This window comes from Trichosurus vulpecula, chromosome 6 (genome assembly GCF_011100635.1).
Source record: "Trichosurus vulpecula isolate mTriVul1 chromosome 6, mTriVul1.pri, whole genome shotgun sequence".
NCBI classification, from domain to species: domain Eukaryota; kingdom Metazoa; phylum Chordata; class Mammalia; order Diprotodontia; family Phalangeridae; genus Trichosurus; species Trichosurus vulpecula.
In genome coordinates this window covers 137,500,215-137,522,164 of record NC_050578.1, presented here as the reverse complement: position 1 = coordinate 137,522,164, position 21,950 = coordinate 137,500,215, and the positions used below count along the sequence as shown (strand labels likewise).

The window sequence follows — 21,950 nt, the reverse complement described above, 5'->3', positions numbered from 1 at the left end:
TATAGATATAAATAGATTTATTTTTATAGCCATACATTGATAATCTCAGTATGTTCTGTGATTGTGTTTTAATAAATTCCGGAAGGGTAAAATTTAGTTCATGAGGTTTTACTGTATTCTAGAAAAGTAGGTTCCTTTTACTTCACTGTGATCCCTATGATCAATATAAAAATGATGTCTGAAGAAAATGTCCTGTGCTGTTCTCATGAAATCTGGTATGGCTACTGTTTCAGCTCTAAGTGCTTAAGCATTGGGTTAAGAGACAGAACCATTCTTGCCCTTAGGTGGTCTACAATCTAAAAGGCAATCATAACATACTTTGACCTTTGGGTAACTTTGGAGAACTTGACTTTCCCTTGTGTTTTCCCCAGATATTGACAGAGAAAGTCATGGGATAGCCAAAGTATAATTTAAACTGTCCTTATAAATCTCTGAAGCTCTTTTTCTTAAAAAAACTTAGAGGTCTGTGTTGAGCCTGGAGAAAGCTCAGATGACTTAACCTCTTGATCCGCATGTGTGAAATGAGAAGACTGGACTCAGTGGCCTCCTATGATCTTATGATTACATCAGCAGCAAGGAGAGCTCCAGAACATCATTTCTGAGTGACTCAATGCCTGGGACAGATGCCAAGTCTTAAGGTGGCCCTTTTCTCTAGCCACTTTTCTGGATTGGGCTGAATGTGCAAGGACTCATGGGAGGGGCAAAGTGGGATTGGTGGATTCTAGGTTTCTGCATGTCTGGAAAACTTCTGGGGTTGAAATACATTTGAAAGGTAAAAGGGTGATAGAATTCAAAGTGGACAAAAGACACATATGTGGTTAAATTTGTAGACTACCCATGGTAGAGTGGAAAGACCTTTGGTTTTGTAGTCAGAGGAAACAGGTTGAAACCCTGGCTCAGACACTTGCTACCTGTGTGAACCTGGGCAAGTCACTTCACAGCTTCAAGCCTCAGTTTAGCTAGCTGTAAAATGAGAACATTAGTCTAGACCAGAGGTGCCAAACACACTGGGGCACATATTCCCGAGTGTGGTTGAAACTAGATTAAAATGCAAATGGGAAATATTCAACAGAATAAATAAAAATACAGTACAATGTAGATAATATGTGGTTTTTCTAAGTCAATCCATCACCTGCACAGATCCTTCTGTATAGTTCTGTGACCTGTTTCTATTTGAGTTTGAGACCTGTGGTCTAGATGACCTTGAAGTATTTTTCAGCTCCAAACTCATTATTATTCAATGCTAAGGAAAGAAAGGCAAAGATTCTGAAAGAGAGTGCCCATAGTGGCAACTATAGCAGGAAAGTCCCTCAGAGACCACAGAACTTTGGAGCTGGAAGGGACCTCAGTTACAATCTGATACAATCTGTACCAAAATGTGAATTCTCTCTAAAACATTCTTAACAAGCCGTCATCTAGCCTTTGCTTGAAGACCCGATGTGAGTAGGAGTCTATCACCTTCTGAAGCAGCAAGATGGTACAGGAAATAGAGTGCTGGACCTGTAGGATTGTGTGACTCCGGGCAAGACTTCTGTCTGCCTCAGTTTTCTTATTTGTAAAATGGGGATCATAATAGCATCTACCTCCCAGGGTTGCTGAGAAATCAAATGAAACAATATTTGCAAAGCACTTTGTAAATCTTAAATACTCCCTAAATGTTAGCTACTATGATGATACACATTCCATTTTTGAATACACTTAATCTGGAATTTTTTCCTGACAGCAAACTCAACTTTACTTTTTTGCTACCCCTAGATCTATCTTCTGTGGCCAAGAAGAATAGAATGAATCTGTCTTTAATGTAACAGCCCTTCAAATCCTTAAGAACAGCCATCATGCCACTCTTGAATCTTTTTATTCTCCCTGCTTATCATTCCTGGTTCCTTAAACTGATCCTTTCATGGCATAAACTCAAGGCCCTTCACTATACTAGTTGCCTTCCTCTGGACATTCTCCAGTGTCTTAAGCTTCCGATCCTTTCTAAACTATGACTTACTGAACTGAAATCCTATAACTAGTCTGAATAGGCAATCAGTTAACTTTTATTAAATGTCTATTTCATGTGTCCGTTGAATATTTAAGACATTTAAAATGTCTATTTAATAAAGGTACCAGGAACTGTGCTAAGTGCCGTAGAGACACAGAAAGGTAAAAAAAACCAAACAAATAAAAACATCTCTGCTGTCAGAGGAGTTCTCAGTCTAATAGAGGAGACAACATACAACTTTATGCAAATAAGATATAGACAGGATAAATGGAGGGTCAGTCTCAGAGAGAAGGCAATAAGATTAAGGAAGGGAAGGCTTCCTGGAACAGATGGGATTTTAGCTGAGACTTGAAGGAATTCAGGGAAGCTAAGAGGTGGAGATGAGTGGAAAGGGTGTGCGAGGCATGAATGACAGCTAGAGAAAGTGCTTCAAGTCAGGAGATGGGGTGTGCTACGTATGAAGAATGATAAGGAAGATGCTACCACTAGGTTGCAGTGTAAAGAACAGAACAGAGTATTAGAGAAACAATTTTGAGTGTCTCCAAATGTCCTCCTTTAGAGCTTCCTAATCCTTCAGGATCGATGTCCACATCTAATGAATGAGGAGACTGAAGTCCAAGATCACACAGGCACTAAGTCTAAACTGGAAATCAAACCCATGCCCTCTTATTCCCTATCCAATGTCCTTTCTACTCTGTTGTGCTGTCTCTTAATTGTCAGCTGGATGCTAAGAGCCCAGACTCACACTATTGGTGTTATTAGTACCTTCTGTTCATCAGCTGAGTGCCCTACCATCCCTCAGGGAGTTATAGCATTTTTCCCCCTAAACACCTTAAAGTCATTTGAATACATGGTCCTTTCTAGTTTTGATATATTATAAAGATAGCATTTGTCATTTTCCTTTTTTGTGAACTTTGCCAATTGTGTTGGTAACCAAAAATGGGCCTGGAAGCTTTTGATCAATATATCAAAATGGGGATGCTGGTTCATGGGTTGGTTACTGTGGAGCCTAAATATATGCTTTGATTCTTCTGCCTCCTACTTTGAGAGTTTCTTATATCTGGCGGTTCCGAACCTTTCAGACATATATATGATCCTCTTTGAAATTGTAAACTCTGCCCTCCTAATACACCAATCTGATGGTATGAGATGGTACCTCAGAGTTGTTTTAACTTGCATTTTTTAATTATTACATATTCAGAGCATTTTTATATGGCTTTAATATCTTAGATTTCTTCCTCTAAAAACTTCCTCTAAAAACTAAAGAGGATTCATATCCTCTGACTATTTATCATTTGGGCAATTTTAAATAGATTTTTATAGATTTGGCTTAGTTTTCTGTGTATGTGAGAATTGAGACCTCTATCAGGGAAACTTGTATTTCTCCTGCCTGCCCTCAGTTTCCTACTTTTCTTCTAATTTTGGTTGTATTGGTTTTGTTTGTGCAAGAACTTTTAAACTTTATATAATCAAAATTATCTATTTTACCTCTAGTGATCTTCTGTTTCTTGTTTGGTCATGAACTCTTGCCTTATTGATAGATTTGACAGGTAATTTTTCTCACTAATTTGCTTATGGATGTTCTCTTTTATGTGACATTTATGTTTGTTTAATGTATTCGTTTTGAGCTTATCTTGGTTTATGGTGTGAGATGTTGGTCTCTGTTTCATTTTTACTGGACCGTTTTCCAGTTTGCCCAGCAGTTTTTGTTGAATAATGAATACTTTCCCCAATCTTTTGCATATTGTGTGCTATTGCATTTCTCATCCAATATCAGATTGTACTGATGATTACTGCTTTGTAGTTTGGTTTGAAATCTGGTACTGCTAGGCTGCCTTTCTTCACTTTGTTTTTCATTGATTCCTTGAATATTCTTGACTTTTTGTTCTTCCAGATGAATTTTCTTATATTTGCTAGGTCCCTAATGTAATTATTTTGGTAGTTCGCTAGGGCACTGAATAAAAACTAATTTTGGGAGTATTGCAACTTTTATTATTTAGCTTAACCTACCCATGAGCAATTAATGTTTCTCCAATTACTTTAATTAGCCTTTATTTCTGTTAAGAGTATTTTGTAATTGTGTTCATATAGTTCCTGTATGTGTCTTAGCAATTTGAAGGTCTCCCAAGTATTTCATACTGTCGACAACTATTTTAAATGGAATTTCTTTTTCTATCTCTTTCTGCTGGGTTTCATTGGTATTATGTTGAAGTTCTGAGGATTTGTGTGGGTTTATTTTTTATTCTGCAGCTTTGCTAAAGCTGTTAATTTTTTTTTGGTTAATTTTTTACTTGATTCTCTAGTTTTTGTTAAGTAATATATCATGTCATCTTCCAAAAAGTGATAGTTTTGTATCCTCATTGCCTATGTGTATTCCTTCAATTTCCTTTTCTTTTCTTATTGTTATAGCTAGCACCTCTAGTACAATATTGAATAATAATGGTGATAATGGGCATCCTTGCTTCACCCCTGATTTTATTGGGAAGGCTTCTAATTTATCTCTATTATTGATAATGCTTGCTCTTGGTTTTAGATAGACACTACTTTATCATCTAAGTGGTACAGTGGGGAGATAGAGTGCCAGCCCTGGAGTCAGGAAGAGTTATCATCTTGAGTTCAAATCTGGACTCAGACACTTACCAGTTGTGTTACCCTGAGCAGGTAGGTCACTTAATTCTGTTTGCCTCAGTTTTCTCATCTGTAAAATGAGCTAGAGAAGGAAATGGCAAACCCTTGTAGTATCTTTACCAAGAAAACCCCAAAAGGGGTCATGAAGAGTCAGATACAACTGAACAACAATAACAACTTATCATTTTAAGAAAAGCTGCATTTATTCCTATGCTTTCTAGTGTTTTTTTTTTTTAAAACAGGAGTAGGTATTGTGTTTGATAAAAATCTTTTTCTGCATCTATTGAAATAAATGATTTTTGTTAGTTTTGTTATTAATATGATTAATTACCCTTGGAGTTTTCTTAACATTGAACCAGCACTGCATTTCTGGTAGAAATCATATTGCTGTAGTTTCCTCTCTAAGACTTTATTTAAAATTTTTGCATCGATATGTAGGGAAACTGCTCTATAGTTTTCTTTCAATGTTTGACTCTCCCTTGTTTTAGTATCAAGATCATATTTGTATCATAGGAGAAATTATTCTTTTCCCCTTTTTTCTCAATTAGTTTTTGTAGAATTTGCATTTATTGTTCATTATTTGATAGAATTCAATTGCAAATCCATCTGATCCTGATGTTTTTTCTTTGGAATTTAATTTATTCCTTATTAATTTTTTTTCTAAGATGAGCATTTTGTATTTTTGTAAATATTAATAGATTTCATTTAGATAGTCAGTTTTATTAGCATACAGCTGGATGAAATAACACTAATTCCTTTTATTTCTTCTTCACTGGTAGTGAATTCACCTTTTTCATTTTTACACTGGTAATTTGATTTTGTTCTTTCTTTTTTCTTAATCAAATTAGCTAAGGACATCTATTTTATTGGATTATTCAAAAATGTTTCATAGTTTTATTTATTAATTCAATGGTTTTTTATGTAAATTTTGTTAATTTCCCCTCTATTTCCAGGATTCCTATTTTGGTGTTTAATGGAGATTTTTTAATTGATTAGATTTCTAGTTTTTTAATTTCCACACCTAATTTATCGATCTGTTCTTTCACCCTTTTATTGATAAAGCATTTAGAGATATAATTTTTCCCCTAAATACTGCTTTGGCTGTAGTATTTTGTTATGTTGTCTCATTGTTGTCACTATCTTTAATGAAATTTTTGATTTTTTCTATAATTTGTTCTTTGACTCACCCATTCTTCCCCCTCTATGTCATATAAACTCCTTTTTGAACATTCCATTTATGTAAGATACATTTTTGTATTCTTTTCCCTTCACCCTTTTCCTAGTGTATTTCTCTTCTCCACTGAATAGTCCATTTTTTCTTTTAAAGTCATTCAAACACAAGAGAATCATATCCTGGTCCTTTGTTTAATTAAACTTCTTTTATGACACCTAGCAATTATAAAGTTCTAAGGGGCTACATCTATCATCTCCCCATATAAGAATGTAAACAATTTAACTAGGTTTGTAGTTCCTTCTGATTTCTCATTAATGTTTCTCTTTTTACACTTCTCTTGTCTCTTGTGTGTCAGATTTCCTACTCAGTGCTGATCTTTTCATCAGGAATGCTTGGGAATCTGTTTTATTAAATGCCCATTTCCCCTTGCCCCTTCCATGTTTATATTCTGTTGTCTTGGGTAGGTTGTTTTCTTGCCTGTAAGCTTAGGGTTTTTGCCTTCTGGAATATGATATTCCAAGCTGTCCACTTTTAATATTGGTACCTGCTAAATTTTGTGGTCCTGATTGTGGCTCTTCAATCCTTGAATTCTTCTTTTTGGCTGCTTGTGGTATTTTTTTCTTGACCCAGGAGGACTGGATTTTGGCTATAATGTTCCTGAGAGTTATTATTTTGGATTTCTATCAGGAGGTGACAGGTGGATTCTTTTAATTTCTACTTTGCCTTCTGGTTCTAAGAGATTAGAAGGAATTTCAGAGGCTACCTAGTATGATTCCTGCATTTTCACCCAGTACACCAATTGGAAGGTGTCAATCATACTGTTATTGCTGATACTTTAAGCTTCATTTAGAGTAATTAAAATAGCAATCAATCAATATTTATTACTCATTTGCAATGTGCCAAGAACACTGTTAGACACAAAAGATAAGTATAAGGGATACATTATACGCCAGGCACTCGTTCCTGAAATCAAAGACCTTCCATTTGCAGTGTGTGTGTGTGTGTGTGTGTGTGTGTGTGTGTGTGTGTGTGTTAGAATAAGGGGAGGAGGGTTGCACCATTTTCTCTCACCTTCTCCCATACATAATTCTATGACCAATGAATTGTAATTACCCAGTTTCTGATGACCCAGAGATGGCTCTTTATTATGTAAGAAGAATAAGCAGCTGTTTCTTAAAATTTGATTAAAATAAAACTGTACATTTGCTTTAATTAAAACTCATCCTACATTATATCCATTTAGGCTTCATTTAGCATTTTTAAACAATCTGGAAAGCTATATTTTTATTGATAAATTTTGTATTGGCACAGAATGCAAACCTTAACAAAATCACAATTGACTCTGCCACAAAGTATAATTCCCCCAGGCAAGTAAGGAAAACAAAATACAGAATAATTTCAACAGATATCATGGGTAACTTTTCCATCTAGTCGCTTTCAGTTTGTTAAAAGAAAGAATGTGTAAGTGTGTTATAACTTTAACAGGAGAGGCAATGTAGAAGAATGGATGGCAAATAAGTCTTAGAGCTGGAAGACCTGAGTTCACATTCTGCCTCTGACATATACTAGCTATATAATGGTGGACAAGTCACTTAACACCAAGAAATTCTCTGAGGCTCCAAATTACAAATGAATTAATGTTCAGTTTAGGGAGTTTTTACACTGGGAGTTCCCTACACTTGTGGATTTATAGATCAGGACTATCATAATTCCTTTTCCTTTCAGACCGTGTTGAGGTTGTCCCTTGGTTTTATCTGCATCTTATTACCATTTGAAATTGCCTTCATTTATGTACTTGGAGGCAATGCACATATTAATCTTTTGATTTGACTTTTCTAAGTGTGACATCACATCATACAAGTTTCTCCATGTTTCTTTGACTTCTTTAAATCCATTTTATTTTTACAGCATTATTTCATTCCATTATGTACCATAATTTGCCCATTGATTTCTCCAATACCTAGCATCTATTTTGTTTTTGCCTCTTGGTGATCCCAAAGGTGATTCTAGGGTTTTGGTCCAGATAGATACTCTCTTACCATCAGTAACCTCCATTGAGTACATTCTCAGGGATAGGACAATTGGGCAAAAGGATATGAATGATTTTAAAAAACAACCCTCTTCTTGAAAATTTTCGCATTGTTTCCCAAAAGTACTCATCGATAAGGAATTTTTCATCGTTTACCATTTTCATAGGTGTTCACTGAATATTTCATTAGGTTAGGGAGTGAACCCTTACTTTGAGGTCTGAGTATCATGGAGATCACAGTCCATTAGATTCTGAGTTCTTTGAGGGCAGTGACTGTCTTTTGCTTCTTTTTCGATCCCCAGTATTTGGCACAGTGCTTGGCACATTCTGTTGTTCATTCATTTCAGTTGTGTCTGACTCTTTATGACCCTATTTGGGGTTTTCTTGGCAGAGATACTGGAGTAGTTTGCCATTTCCTTCTCCAGCTCATTTTACAGATGAGGAAACTGAGGCAAACAGGGTTAAGTGACTTGCCCAGAGTTGCACAGCTAGTAAGTATCTGATGCTGTATTTGAACTCCAGTCTTCCTGGCTCTAGGCCCTGGCTTGATATCCACTGAGCCACCCCAGTAGGCACTTAATACATGTTACTGGATTGACTGATAAGATCATAGACCTAGAGTTGGAAGGAATTTCAGAACTCCCTCATTCTCACCCAGGGAATCTAATATTTTTTTAAATGGGGCACATTTATTGAATACTCAGTCATGAAGGACATTATTTTTATTCATCCAATGAGTTGGAAAATTAAAACTTAATTTAAAAATTAACATGTTAACTTTAATAAAATACAAACTTTACAAATATCTCTTTTTTAATCAAAACCTTCCCCTTCCATTAAAATACAGAATGAATTTTCAGCCTGATTTTCTTGCCTTTAAAAAACATCTTTCCAACTTGACACCATGGTTCCCTACCCTGAACTTTGCCAAAAAGGAATGGCAGTGAAGATTAAGGACTGGTGACCAGAGGAGCATTCATTTGAAATGTAAAATTTTAATCTTTTTTGATCTTTTTTGTCTGCATCAGAGCTCCAGAGCTGAGCCACAGAAAACCAAGTATTCACCATCCTCAAAGGGCAAAATAACTGCCTAGCTGCTTTTTTTTCTTGATGTGGGAGATATCGTAGCTTGAATTTCCTGAGAAGAGAAAGGTAAGGTATTTGGAGCAGTTAACTCCCTCCACTAGAAGTGAGAGGGAGGGCAGACTCCAAAATGACCCAAGAGAGCTGAACACTGCTCCAGGAGCAAGCAAGGCAGAGATATAGATAGAGATTGGAAGAGAGTCACAGAATGGCTGTGGATGGCAGATGGAAAAAAAATCAGCAAACATACTTATGTCTTTTCATGTCAGAGACATATGTAATCATGGAGGGAAAGAAAGGGCAATCAGAGAGAGAGAGAGTAGGAGAAATTGGGTATACCTTTAACAAACAGGGGGCCATAGAAACTTGCTAAACATCGGAAAACATTGCAACCCCCACCTCCACTTTGGAAGGCCCCATCAAAGCTGGGGAGCCTGACCACATCTCACTCCCTGTATGTAAGCCACCTTTGCCAATCTGATGAGCATAAGGTGAAAACTCAGAGATTTTTAGAATTTTCATGTCTTTGACCATTAGAGATTTTGAACATTTAAGGTGTTTGCTGATGGCTTGAGTTTTTTCTTACAGTGAAATGTAAGTCCCTAGGGCTCAGCATGGATTGTACATAGTAGGTGCTTAATTAACGTTTATCAAATTCAGTTCAATGTTCTTTAACTAATGTGATAAAATTTGGTGGAATGCAAGTCTAATTTCCTCTTCAAACATTTCCTTCCTACCATTAAAACCTAGGATTTAGAAGGAGAAGAGAGTTTAGAGACCACTTCCTTCAGCTCTTGCCTTTTATAACTGAGGAGACTGAAGCCAAGAAAGGGGAGGTTATTGGTCCAAGGTCACATAACTTAGTAAATAGCCCCACTGGGACTTGGCCCCTGAATCCAAGTCCGGAACTCCTTCCCCATACTACTTGGAATAAAGCATTTTCTACAAATGTCCACTGTTAACATGCACATATGTAACCCAGGGATATGGAAAACAACCCATTAGTAACTACTAAACATTCTGGTAAATTACTCCACCAGGTTAGTTAGCAGAGAAAGACCCTTAGGGAAAGTATAAATAAATACAGAGAGATCTGGAAGGGGGTACTTGGAGCAGTCAGTCTCTTGGGAGTTCAGGGCCAATCAAAGGACCGTACAGAGGCCTATAAAGACACCTGGAATGGGGGAAGGGATATGTTGAAAAGAAAGAAGTAACCCTAGTTTAAATTGCCTCTCAAAGACACTTGGATATTTTACTTTATCTTTGACTAAACCCAGTTTCTCTATAGCATTAGGACCACCAAGTTCATGTCCAAATGTGGCCTCACTGCTCGTTGAGAGTTGGCATCTAAGCTATTGCTGGGCTGGGTTCTGAACGACCCTCACTTGCTCCTTGGGGCATGACGCTGGACTGGCTGCTAATTCCGGCTCCCAAACTCCCAGGTGGCACTCTCTTCAGACTTAAATAAATGCATAAGGCCATAGCTTCTAAGCCCTTCACCTAAAACGAAAGAGTGAATGAGGAGGTAGGCAAGCACTGAGATCTGTCTTCATGGGTTACCATGATGGTCTCAAAGAAGGAGAAGACCCAAGGCCTCTCTCCTCCCAGGATCCTGGGATGCCATCATCTGGGAAAACATCCAGAGGCCAAAACCAAGGGACTGAATCCAACAGAGAGAGAGGCAGAGGTTGACAAAAAGCCTTTTTGAATGCTTCCACGGCTAATTGAAGAGCCATCTATTCACCACATAAGTAGCCAATTGGAGCAGGTTACAGAATGTCCACACATGCTAAAAAGTCTCTCCTAGGCATTTTCCTTACACTTGCTGTCCCAGAAGTAGGCTTTCCAGAATTTGCCACGTGGGGGACTTCATCATTATTTCTCTGTGCTTGTACCAGTCCCCTGGAACATATGACAAACTCCTCCTAACCCCTCATAGATCCAAAAACACAAGGGAAGTTCATGCATTTCATGTGAGAGTACCAACAAACTCTCCAAACACCCCCCCCCCCCGCCCCGCCCCAGCCCCATCCCAAACTATAGGTAACAGATATTCACAGTTTTTTAGATAAATAAACTTTTTCCATTCTCCCCCTCCAACATATTAGTGTTTGCTGATGATCATTAAATTCCTCATTTTTATTATTCAGTCATGTCAACTCTTTGTGACTTCATTTGGGGGTTTTCTTGGCAAAGATAGTGGAGTGGTTTGCCATTTTTTTTCTCCAGCTCATTTTACAGGTGAGGAAACTGAGGTAAACAAGGTTAAGGAACTTGCCCAGGATGACGCATCTAGTCAATGTCTGAGAATGAGTTTGAACTGAGGTCTTCCTAACTCCAGGCCCAGCACTCTAACTGCTGAGCCACCTAGCTGCCCTAAATTCTTAATAGCTCCTAATAATTAAATTTCTAATAATTTCTTTAATTTAAGAAAAGTAAAGAGAGGCATGCAATTGAGAAGACTTAGCTGAGCTCAGGTAATAACCACTTCAATTTAGTAGAATATAAGCTTCCTGAAGTTAAAGACTGCTTTTTATTGCCCTTAGTATCACCAGCACCTAGTACAATGCCAGTTATAGTTGAACTGTATGAATGCATTGGCTGAATGAATGAATATTGCATTTCCTTAGTAGTACTAACCCTCCCCTCACCACCCCCTCCAACCCCCCAGCTGTTACTGATGGCTTTTGTTTAGGCATCCTGTTTCCACTACATATTCCTTCTCACACATACACAAAAATTTCCCTTATAACAAAAAAAATCAGTGCAAGAAAGCAAACTCATACCAAAATTTGTCTTACTGTGTATGTACTAATCTACACCCATAGGGCCCCACCTATCTGTAGCGAGCAGGGAGATACGTTTTATCATTTATTCTCTTCAACCAAGATTGGTCTTTGGAATTTGTCAAAGTTCAGGTACTTTTTAGCATTGTTTTTGCTGTTCTTGAAATGTTTTTAAATCCAGTGCATATGTTGTTTTCCTGATTTTTTCCTATACTCCTCTGAATTTCTTATGCATAATAATATTCCAGTGCGTTCAAGTACCAGCATTTATTTGGCTATTTCCCACTTAATGGGCATTCACCTTGGGTTTGAGCAGCTTTGCTGCCACAACAAATGTCCCAATGAATATTTGGAATATATCGGGGCTTTCTTTGTGTCTTTGAACTTTTTTGGGGGGTGGATTTCCCCAGGAGTGGAATTGCCAAATCCAAAGATGTGAGTTCAGTGACTTTTCTCACATAATTACAAATTGTTTTGCAGAATGCTTGGATCCATTCAAATCTCCGTCAATAGGGCATTAGCGAGCCTCTCCCTCAAAGACATCTCCAGCTTTTATCCTCATTTTGGCAGGGGCTGGCAGCAGGGAATGGGAATGTTTTGCTTTTCTGGCTGATTACACCTCATTCCTTTCTCTGGGCTGCTTAGTGATTCCTTGGTAATGCTTTTTCCCCAAGCTACTCCCACTAACCAAACTTCCACTTTGTGAGCTGAGGGTTTGTCAAACTGCTGGCCCTTTAAACTCCTCAGGCAGGTCTGGGAATGTCTCTGCTCCTCTCTGGGCAGGTAAAGAGACCACTCCTCCCCCAGGTGTCCTTACTAAGCAGCAGGCTTCCTAGCCTATAGCCATCCTTCCTTTCTGCTGACAGTACAGGCTTGATTATTCACATTGAGTTCAGAGAGACTGTCGTCATTATGTGAAGTAACTTCCTTTAGAGGTTATTCATTAACCTTCTCTCTTTTACAGTGCGATTATAATTGCCCAATGCCTTAGGCTTGGAAAACCTTTGAACTCCGCCAGGCACTAGGGAATGCTAGAAAGGCTATTCTCTGATCTTCTATGCCCTTTCCAGCTAAGTTTTAATCTTGAAGGTGTCCTGTTTCCCCTCCAGGGATGTCCTCCTTCCTGAAAAGTTACCATCCCCCCCTCCTGCTTCCCACCCTGGATGGTTCCCTGGGAACTCAGCTGATCACTTAGGAATCCCAGTGGGAACTCTAGGTTAGTTTCCTAGCTCTGAGAATGGGAAGGGCCCCTAGAGCAGGAGTTATTAAACTTTTTTTTTTTTGTCTAGAATTCTTCTGGCAATCTGGTGAAGCCTCTGGGCCCCCTTACAGAGTAATGTTTGTAAGTGCCTAGAATAAAATAAAGAGGGGTTACAAATGGAAACCAATTATAGTGAAATACTATTAATACATATGTTTATATATTAGTAACCTATACTGTGTATTATAATATTGTGAAACCTTATAAATGCATATTTTTATATATTATAGTAATATATTGTATGTACTATAATATGCTAAATATAGTATTTCACTATAATTGATTTCCTTTGTAACTTTTTGTGCAATATATATACATATATGTATGTGTGTATGTACACCCTGACCACGTGTATTCATACATACATACATGCATACACACATACATATGTATATAATACATACACACATATATATACATATATACATATACATACATACATACATACATATATATATATATGTATATATATATATATAAATATTTAAAACAAGGTCATGGACCAGCGGCTGCATGTCTCTACAAGAGACTATCTTTTATGGAGGAAGCTGAGACCCAGAGAGATTAGAGGGTTTGTCCAAAGCCACACAATTAGGAAGTAGTACAGGCAGTGTTTGAGCTTGGGTCTCAGTCATTTGATTTGGAGCCAGGAAGCTATTCTGAGACAAAGCAAAACAAAACAAAATACCCTTTGGAAACTCTAAAGTGCTACCAAATTGAAAGTTCATGGTACCATAGACTCCAGATCTTGAAAACCATGTGTCCCACCCCCATGTTTTTGAGACAGCTAAGTGGTATAGGGGCTAGTACTTGGAATCAGGAAGTCCTGGGTTCAAAGCCTGCCTCTGACACCTACTCACTGTATGACCCTGGGCAAGCCATTTAATCTCCATGTTCCTTAAGTTTTCCCATCTGGAAAATGGGAATGGTCATGGTACTCACCCCACAAAATTGTGAGGGTTAAGTGAGATAACATAGGAAAATACTTTCCAAACCTTAAAGCACTATAGGAATATTATTCTTATAAATCATATATTTATTATTAATTTATCACATCACCATTATTGTCATTATTATTTCACAGAAGAGGAGAGTCTGCTACAGGAGGGAGTCTTTGGAAGTCCCCTGACAGAATCTTCTCATTTCATGCTAACCTCTTTCTCCACAAGATCACATACCTGACGTGCATCTTCCTGAGTCAGCCCCTGGGGTTGCAGTTTGTACATCACTGTGTGGCAGAAGGAAGGACACCTGTTCTTCCAGGACCATCTCTTGCTTGAGAGAGTCACCCTCTTCAATCAAGGACCTTTTCATCTGCAGGTGTGCTTGAATCCAGTATTCTCTGCACTATATCATGCTGCCTCAACTACCAGCTCTCTCATTTTACAGATGATGAAACTGAGTCCCAGACCAGTTAAAGGACTTTGCCCATTATCTCATAGGTAGCACCTGGAAGAGTTAGGTTTGAACTCAGGCGTTATGACCAGTTCGCACCTGACACTTTCTTCCTCTCGATGCTGTTAAGTTGATCAGTCTTAGAGGAAGAGTTAGAAAGAGTCTAGTCCTACTATATTTTTTAAGTGAGGAAACTGAGGCCCAGAGAAGTCAAATAATCATGAAGTTAATTAATCAAAAATTTAATAAGGACTGATTAGAAAGATTTCCTGGTCTCTGGAGGTTTACCATTGGGGAAAATAATGTACATGGTGGGATTTCAACCCCAGTTATTGGGCTCCCAAGCCAGCCCTCTCTTCCACTACCCTCGGCTATCTCTCTCTTCCATGTTCTTGCCAATAGCCTTGATTTATACACCCATTAAATCATCTCCCCCCATTTCTCCTGCACCCCCAAGCCAGATTTTCCTTTTTTTTTTCTTCTGGAGAAACAAGTCACTGACATGTTCTCATGGCAGAGAATGGACCCCACCTTGAGAGGGGCAAACTCTTCTCCTTCTTCTATGCCTTCACTTCTCCTCAACCCAGACTTCTCTCCTCTGCCTCTCTGTTCTGCCCCCTCCTCCCTCAGGGTGAGGGGAATAGATGCAACCCTGGGGTTTCGCTTCTAGCCAAAAGATCAACCTTTGGCTTCAAGATGGAAACACATTTGAGATTCAGACAAGGAAGGGGTGCGTAAGCTCAGTGGATCACTATGGATTTGTACTTGAATTTTTTCTCTTAAATTTCAATTTAAAAGCCAGCTTGTCATCCAAGAGGGTGTTTCTCCTTTTTCCACTTTGATCATCTCCAGTGAAACAGGGATGCTTGGCAGTGGCAGTTTATTGCTTGGCCTTACAAAAAATTCAAAGGCAGCCATGATCCCTGGGAGGAAGAGAGGCAAGCTCTTTTTTTATTGGTGCTGCAGCACATGTCTGAACTGGGAGGAATTCAGCTTCATTGTGGGGAGGAGAAGGGAAGCAAAGAGTCCTGGTAGGAGTTACTTCCTCCTCAGCGATTTCTCCGTCTCTATTATTCCCCTCTCTCACCCTTTAACAACCTCTACTAAGCCTCAGTCTGGGAAATGGAGAGACAAAGAATGTTTTGATTAAAATATATTATTGGACAAGTTGCTGAGTTTTGACTTCCACAGAAATGAAAACACCTTTGAGAGCTCTAGAAAAATACTGTCCCAGGGGAGTTGGGCCTTTGCTTTGAATACTTCCTTTAATTAATAAATCAACAGAAGAACAATTGTGGTTTGAAGCACTGTGCATAGGATTATGGGCAGAGATGTAACTAAGGTAGTGCAATCAAAGCTTTGGCTCAGGGTACAGAAATTTGGAAAGTATTTACCTTGTGTGTGAGAGAAAAAAAAGAAAACCTAATCTTAGAGCCTAGCTAGCAGGAATTAGTTAAAATAGGGAGCTGAGATGGGAAAGATGGCCTTCTTCCCTGGTCACTGCATCCCAGGTCAGTTCCTTCCACTATGTTAATTCCCCTAGTGATTGCTTCCTGAGAAGCAATGTCTGAATATCCCCATTCTTCAGCTAAATTTGTCATTAAAAGTTTGATTTGAAAATGCCTTTCTGGGTGTTTACTTTACGTGTAAGGATCAAATAAGATAATAATTGCAAAGCGCTTAGCCTGGCACATAGTATATTGCTATAGAAATGTTGGTTGTTGTTATTCTGACGTGTTGTTATTTGCTATAGACTGACCCCCAAATTCCTAGTTATGGCTCTGGTCATAGTGAATATGAAGGAAAACAAATTATTATATATGTATAAATGTGTATGGGCATATATGTGTGTGTATTGTATGTATGTATATATGCATGCATGTATGTATATGTGTGTATTATATACATGTGTTTATATATGCATATATATATACACACTTATATTGATGTACATATTTTTCAGAATAAGTATATGAAACATTGTACTAAGTTATATTCTGTGGACCAAACAGCAGAAACTGGAGACTTTGTTTATCAGAATGGCACATTCTTTTCCCATGTAAGTCAAGGATGTTCCATATGATCTTCCTCATTTAAAAGCTAGTCTAAATTTCCTCATCTGGAAAATTGGGTAGGGGGGGAATGAATGAAATCTTCTGGGAGGAAGCATGAGGCAGTAGAAAAAGCATCTGATTTAGGGAGGACTTGGGTTCCAATTCTGACTTTGCCACTAACCAGCTCTGTGGGTTTGGGTAAAAAAATCAGTTAAGCTTTCTGGGTCTCAGTTTTTCCCTCCCATTCCCCCACACTACCTCCCTGAGTCCTTTTGTGCAGTGTTTCCCCTTTAGATTGCCAGCTCTTTGAGGGCAGGGACTGTCTTTCTTTTTATTAATTATCTCCCTAAAGCTTAGCACAGTGCCTGGCACATAATAGGCATTTAACAAATATCCATTGGATCATTGAATTGGACTCTGGAATCACAGGCTCATAGAATCAGATTTAGAACTGGAAGTCTATTTGTCTAGTCACAGAAATGCCTGAGGCCGATGTTGGGTCTCCCTGGCTCCAAGTTCATTTTCATGTCTCAATTACAAGAAGATCATAGACCATCAGAAGACTTTGCGTTAGATTCTCATTTTTTTTCATATTGGGTTAGCATCTTAGAGAAGGGAAAGGGCTTTGCTCATGGCTGCATAGGTGTGGCACAGTGTGGGGAAAGCCGTAGTCCAAGTGTTCCTACTCCCAGGCTGAGCCTCTTTCTCCAGGAAGCCATATAATGGTTTGGAACTTGTGTTGGTTAAGGGTCAGAAGAGAAAGAAGGAACGTATCATAGAGTTTAAGATTTTCCTAGTTGGAAAGAATCTCAAAGATTTAACACTGGCATTTAATGGATAAATAGAAATTGCTCTCATTCATTCCTATGCCCTATGACCAGAAAACTTTTACCACCTGTTATTCTGTTACTCCCCAAATCCCTGTGATACTTAATCACTGGCTTCCTAAGAATGACTCTCTCCTTCCCTCTCCCCCAACTCTTCTTCTCACATCCCTTTCTTCCTCAACTCTGCTGCTTTTATGAACCACTCCAGAACTGCCCCACCCTTCCACTGTGCCCTCTGGAATTCCCATTTCACAGCTAATATACGTCCATTCCTTTTGAACCTTCTCTCTTCATGTCCTTCTATCTTCAAGCACTCTCAGAGACTTGGCATCCTAGATGACATTGCAATTCCAGCCATTCTCCCCAGCACTGACTACACCTTGTCTCATACCCCTGACACTTTGTCCTTGAGGAAGCTTGAATATTCCTGGTTCCCCTGTGGTGCAGTTTTCCTTTTGCCCCATAATACAGCAACTTCTGCTCCTTCAAAGTTCACTCTATTAAAACATAGCATCCTATCCAGATTGTAGTAACTATCGTCTACTGTCCCCCAAGTCATTTCTCACCTTTCTTAGGTAATTTTGTAACGGATTTATTGACTCTCCTCCCCAATTCCTTATGCTGGGGTGCTTCAAGCATTAATTATTAATACCCTAACTTCCCAGTACCTCGACCTTCTCAGATCTCATGACCTCTTCCACATCAGCCATATACAAGAATGGCCACATGGCACATCTTGCCATTACCCACCCACTTCTGTTTCTGACATTCCTCTCTCTGAGTATAACTTCTGTCTCTCTCTCTCTGTTTCTCTGTATCTCTCTCTGCCTGTCTCTGTCTCTCTCTGCTTCTCTGTCACTCTCCCTCCCTCCCTGTCTCTCTCCATCTCTGTCTGTCTGTCTGTCTCTGCTTTATTGCTCCTAAACCTAGTCTTTTCATCCCTGTGATCTCCAGTCCTTCAATCTCACAGTACTTTCTCATATCCTCACTCCTGCTTTGATTTCACTTTCCTTTCTTCAAATACTGACCCTAGAGTTAACCATTTCAAACCCACATTGTTCTCCAGTCTCTCTGTCCATGGGTCCATGCCGCCTTGTCCTGTTGCCACTCAGTGATCATCGGTGGATGTTATAATTATTTTTTAAATTGAAATTGAGGCTTTAAGAGCTCAAACAGACTGTCTGAGGTTATCTGACTCATAACTAGCAGAGCTGGGACTCAGAGTCAGGTCCTTTGGCCTCAAATTCGGCTCAATTACCTCTATCCAAGATGGGGGAGGCATTTGATCGTTAGGAATGTGGGAGAGTCAGAGGTCAGGAAAAGCAGTTGAGGAAGGAAAGATGATATATTGGAAAAGCCTAGTGTCCTGACTCACTTTCCAATATCCATCTTGCTCAGGTGCTTATGGCATTGGGGGTGGGGTTAGCAGCCAAAGGGCCAAGAGGCAGCCTGGTACAGTAGGAAGGCCCTGGCTTTAGAGTCACATGACCTAGGTTTGAATCCCTGCTCTGCTACTTATTTCCATGTTACTGACCTTAAGTAAATGACTTACTCTCTCCGAGCCTTACTTCCCTCACTTGTGAAGTGGCCCATTGGCCTATAGTGACTTCTGAGGTCCCAAGGGCCTCTGTGATCTTATGGACACTTTCCTGATCTTCCCAACTGCCAATGGCATGCCCCCCCCAATATCCTGCATTTAATTAAAATATATGTATTTATTTTTAGTTTATATATTTATTGCCTTCCCAATTCAAATGTAATCTCCTTGGGAGTAGGAATTATTTCATTCTTTGTGTCTGTATCCCTAGCAACAAGCTCAGTTCCCAGCATATAGTAGTCACTTAATATATACTTGTCGATTGACTGATCCTAAAACTCGTGAAGGATTCAGTAGGATTCTTAAGGGCTACACCCTGGCACTCCCTAGACATAACACTCAGAAGGCCTTGAGACTATGCCCCCATTGAATTGATACATAAGTATGTTTCTGGAAGAATTCCCATTCTTAGACAACTTTCAAGGTTATCTTACATCCAGAACCTCAGATCTGTGCTAGAAATGTTTGGATAGCCTTTTTTAACCAGAGAGGGAAAGTACACTTAAAAGATTTAAGATTTGGCTTGATGGAAAACGGAAAACTTGATGGTTGAGCATGCAAGTCTCTGACAGAGATTTTAGGGCCCCCCGTCTCATCCTCAAACCTCTTTTCTCACTTTCTGCCTCTGGCAGCTCTGGGTTGGGGGAACTGCCTGGCTCCCCTTGGTGCTCACTTGTGCTGGCCCTGCAGCTGCCCAGTCTTGACCCCTTCATTTGTAGGAGGCCTGGCTTATTGATGGATTGCCCAGCCTGAATTTTCTTACTGAGAAATCTGCTAGCTTCCAAAAGGCCACCAAGTCTTCTGATTGTTCTCTCATCAGCCCAGGAGCAACCATGATTCCTTGTGTGAGATCCATGGGCATTTCACAGATGGACTGGACTCTGAGTTTCAGCTTTTTGATCTCCCCCCTTGCTTATTTGAATCCTGGGTGTTCAAGTCGATTGAGGAGAGACATTGTTCCTCCTCTCCGGGTCTGAAGCATTTGTGTGGTTTACCAAGAGGATTGCTTCTTAATTCCCTGGGAGTTCAGAGAATTTGTTTTGAACAAGGGGAACAATTCATCAGCCCCCTCCACTCCTTTTCCCCAAACTAGACTGCACTGCTGGGATGGCTGATGAAGCAAAGTTTTTAGCCTCAATCCGGATTAACACTTTTTTTTTTTTTGCAAAAAATAATACTAGTGTTTTCTTTAATAATTCCTAAGCCTGCAGTGCAGTCCAGAAAAAAGGGGGGTGGATGGGGCCAGACATAAAAAACCCAAACTTTTTAATAAACAACACAAGCAGTAGGAAATAACACCGGTGAGGGCTTGTTTTCTTGGCTCAGGGCCTCATTCTAACCTGTTGCAACCAGCTCTCCAGTGTCTATAGGGACACCCCCATGTGGGCCCCAAGGAGGAAAGACTCTTTTACGTTATGTTTGCCTGGGAGACTTGCCAGGGCTGAGTTCAAAGGGCAGTTTCCAGTAATGTGAGGTAACCCCTGGGTGCATTTGATAGGCCCGGACAGAAGCAGGCCACCCTCAGGACTAGTTCCTGATTGCTGTCATTTTTTTCAGGAGTTGCTAGTCTGAGTTTAAAGAGTTTCCTTGGCTCCCAAGTCTTCCGCCTGCTGCCCAACCCCCTTCTCTTGCCACTGTAGATTCTGTCTTGCCCATCATTGGTTCCACTTTGGATTGTGATCATGTAATTTTTTTCCCTAGGCAAAGGCTGGGTGCCAGCCCTATGCAACACCTGCCCTCGCTAGCCAGTGAATGGGCCAGTGGATTTAGTCATAGCCTGGGAGTTGGGAAGTGTCCAAGTCATGGTACTCCTCTCTCAATGTCAGCTCTGTAGTCATCGATGGCTACAGGGGACCCTAGAGATTATTGAGGATTATAGGATTGTGAATTTGCAGATGGAAGGGACCTTGGAGGTTATCCAATCCAAACTCCTCATGTTTTATAGGGGAAGAAACCTGAGGTCCCTCAAATATCTGAGCATCTCAGTTTCTCAGTCTATTCACATCCTGTGACCTAGCTGTCCAGTCTACCTCAGCTACGCAAGGAGATGGTCCTCCCCTTGATCTGGCCATCACCCACTAATGTTCCACTTCCATTTTTATGAACTCTCAAATTCGTTTTGAGAAAACTGAGTTTTTCAATGATTTGCCTGGGACCACACAGCTGGTAAATGCCTAAATTCAGATTTGAACTCATGTCTTACTGACTACAAGTCCTGCACTCTGCTCATTGCACCATCTGTATTACCTTCCTCTCTCTCTCTCTCTCTCTCTCTCTCTCTCTCTCTCTCTCTCTCTCTCTCTTTCTCTCTCTCTCTCGTTGTACCCATTTATGTGATAGCTCTCTGATTAGAATGTTAGCTTCTTGAGTACAGACATTGTGCCTTTTGCTTTTCTCTTTATCTGCAGAGCCCAGTGCAGTACCTAGCACACAGTCAGCACTTAATAAATGCTTATTGACTATTACATCTATACCGACTCAGTATGTGTAGTAGAAAACATTAAAATCCTATTGCCCGAGTAAAGCCAACAGAAATAAATACATGGAATAGAATCTGTAAAATAAAAATATACCAGAAATTCCTGATGCCTTTAGTCAACATTTGAAAGAGGAAGTCAAAAGGTGACAGAAAAGCAGTCAAAGGATAGAAAAGAGTAAAATATGCAATCCAACACTGTTCAGAAACTCTGCCACAGAAGCTTGAAAAGCTAAGAAAGTAGAAAACAGAGTGAACCCACTAAGCAGTACATGAACCATTTTTTGGTCCTACCAAGGACAAAACTGAGGGTGAGTTTGTATATGGTTGAGATAACTCCAACACGACAAAAACGTAAGTTGGATCAAGCACAAAATACAAAGCTTGCCTACTGCCAATGTGATGAGCAATAAGCCAGGAGGGGAAGGGGAAAGGTGAGTAGTGGAAGGTGGGTTGAGTGGGTAGAGGTGAGGGGGTGGGAGGGTGACAGACGCTTTAGCTGTTCTACAAAATCAGGAAGCAATGAAATCCATAATTATTGGCTCAAACAGGTCACAGAGGTGTGTGAATTACTGTGATCCCAAAGCACTTTACTGGGCCAAACTGATCCCAAATTTTTTTAACAAAAGGCATCACTTATTTTTTACTAAAAG

General features: G+C 39.6%; 1 long non-coding RNA gene across 1 annotated transcript in view; it reads left to right on the top strand.

Annotated features, from left to right (window-relative positions):
• Nucleotides 1–15,966, top strand: part of LOC118852791 — a 30,249-nt gene extending 14,283 nt beyond the window's left edge. Inside the window, exon 2 of the long non-coding RNA XR_005010624.1 lies at nt 14,033–15,966. This is a non-coding gene — a long non-coding RNA (uncharacterized LOC118852791). The remainder of the gene's footprint in view (nt 1–14,032) is intronic.
• Nucleotides 15,967–21,950: the final 5,984 nt, after the last annotated feature.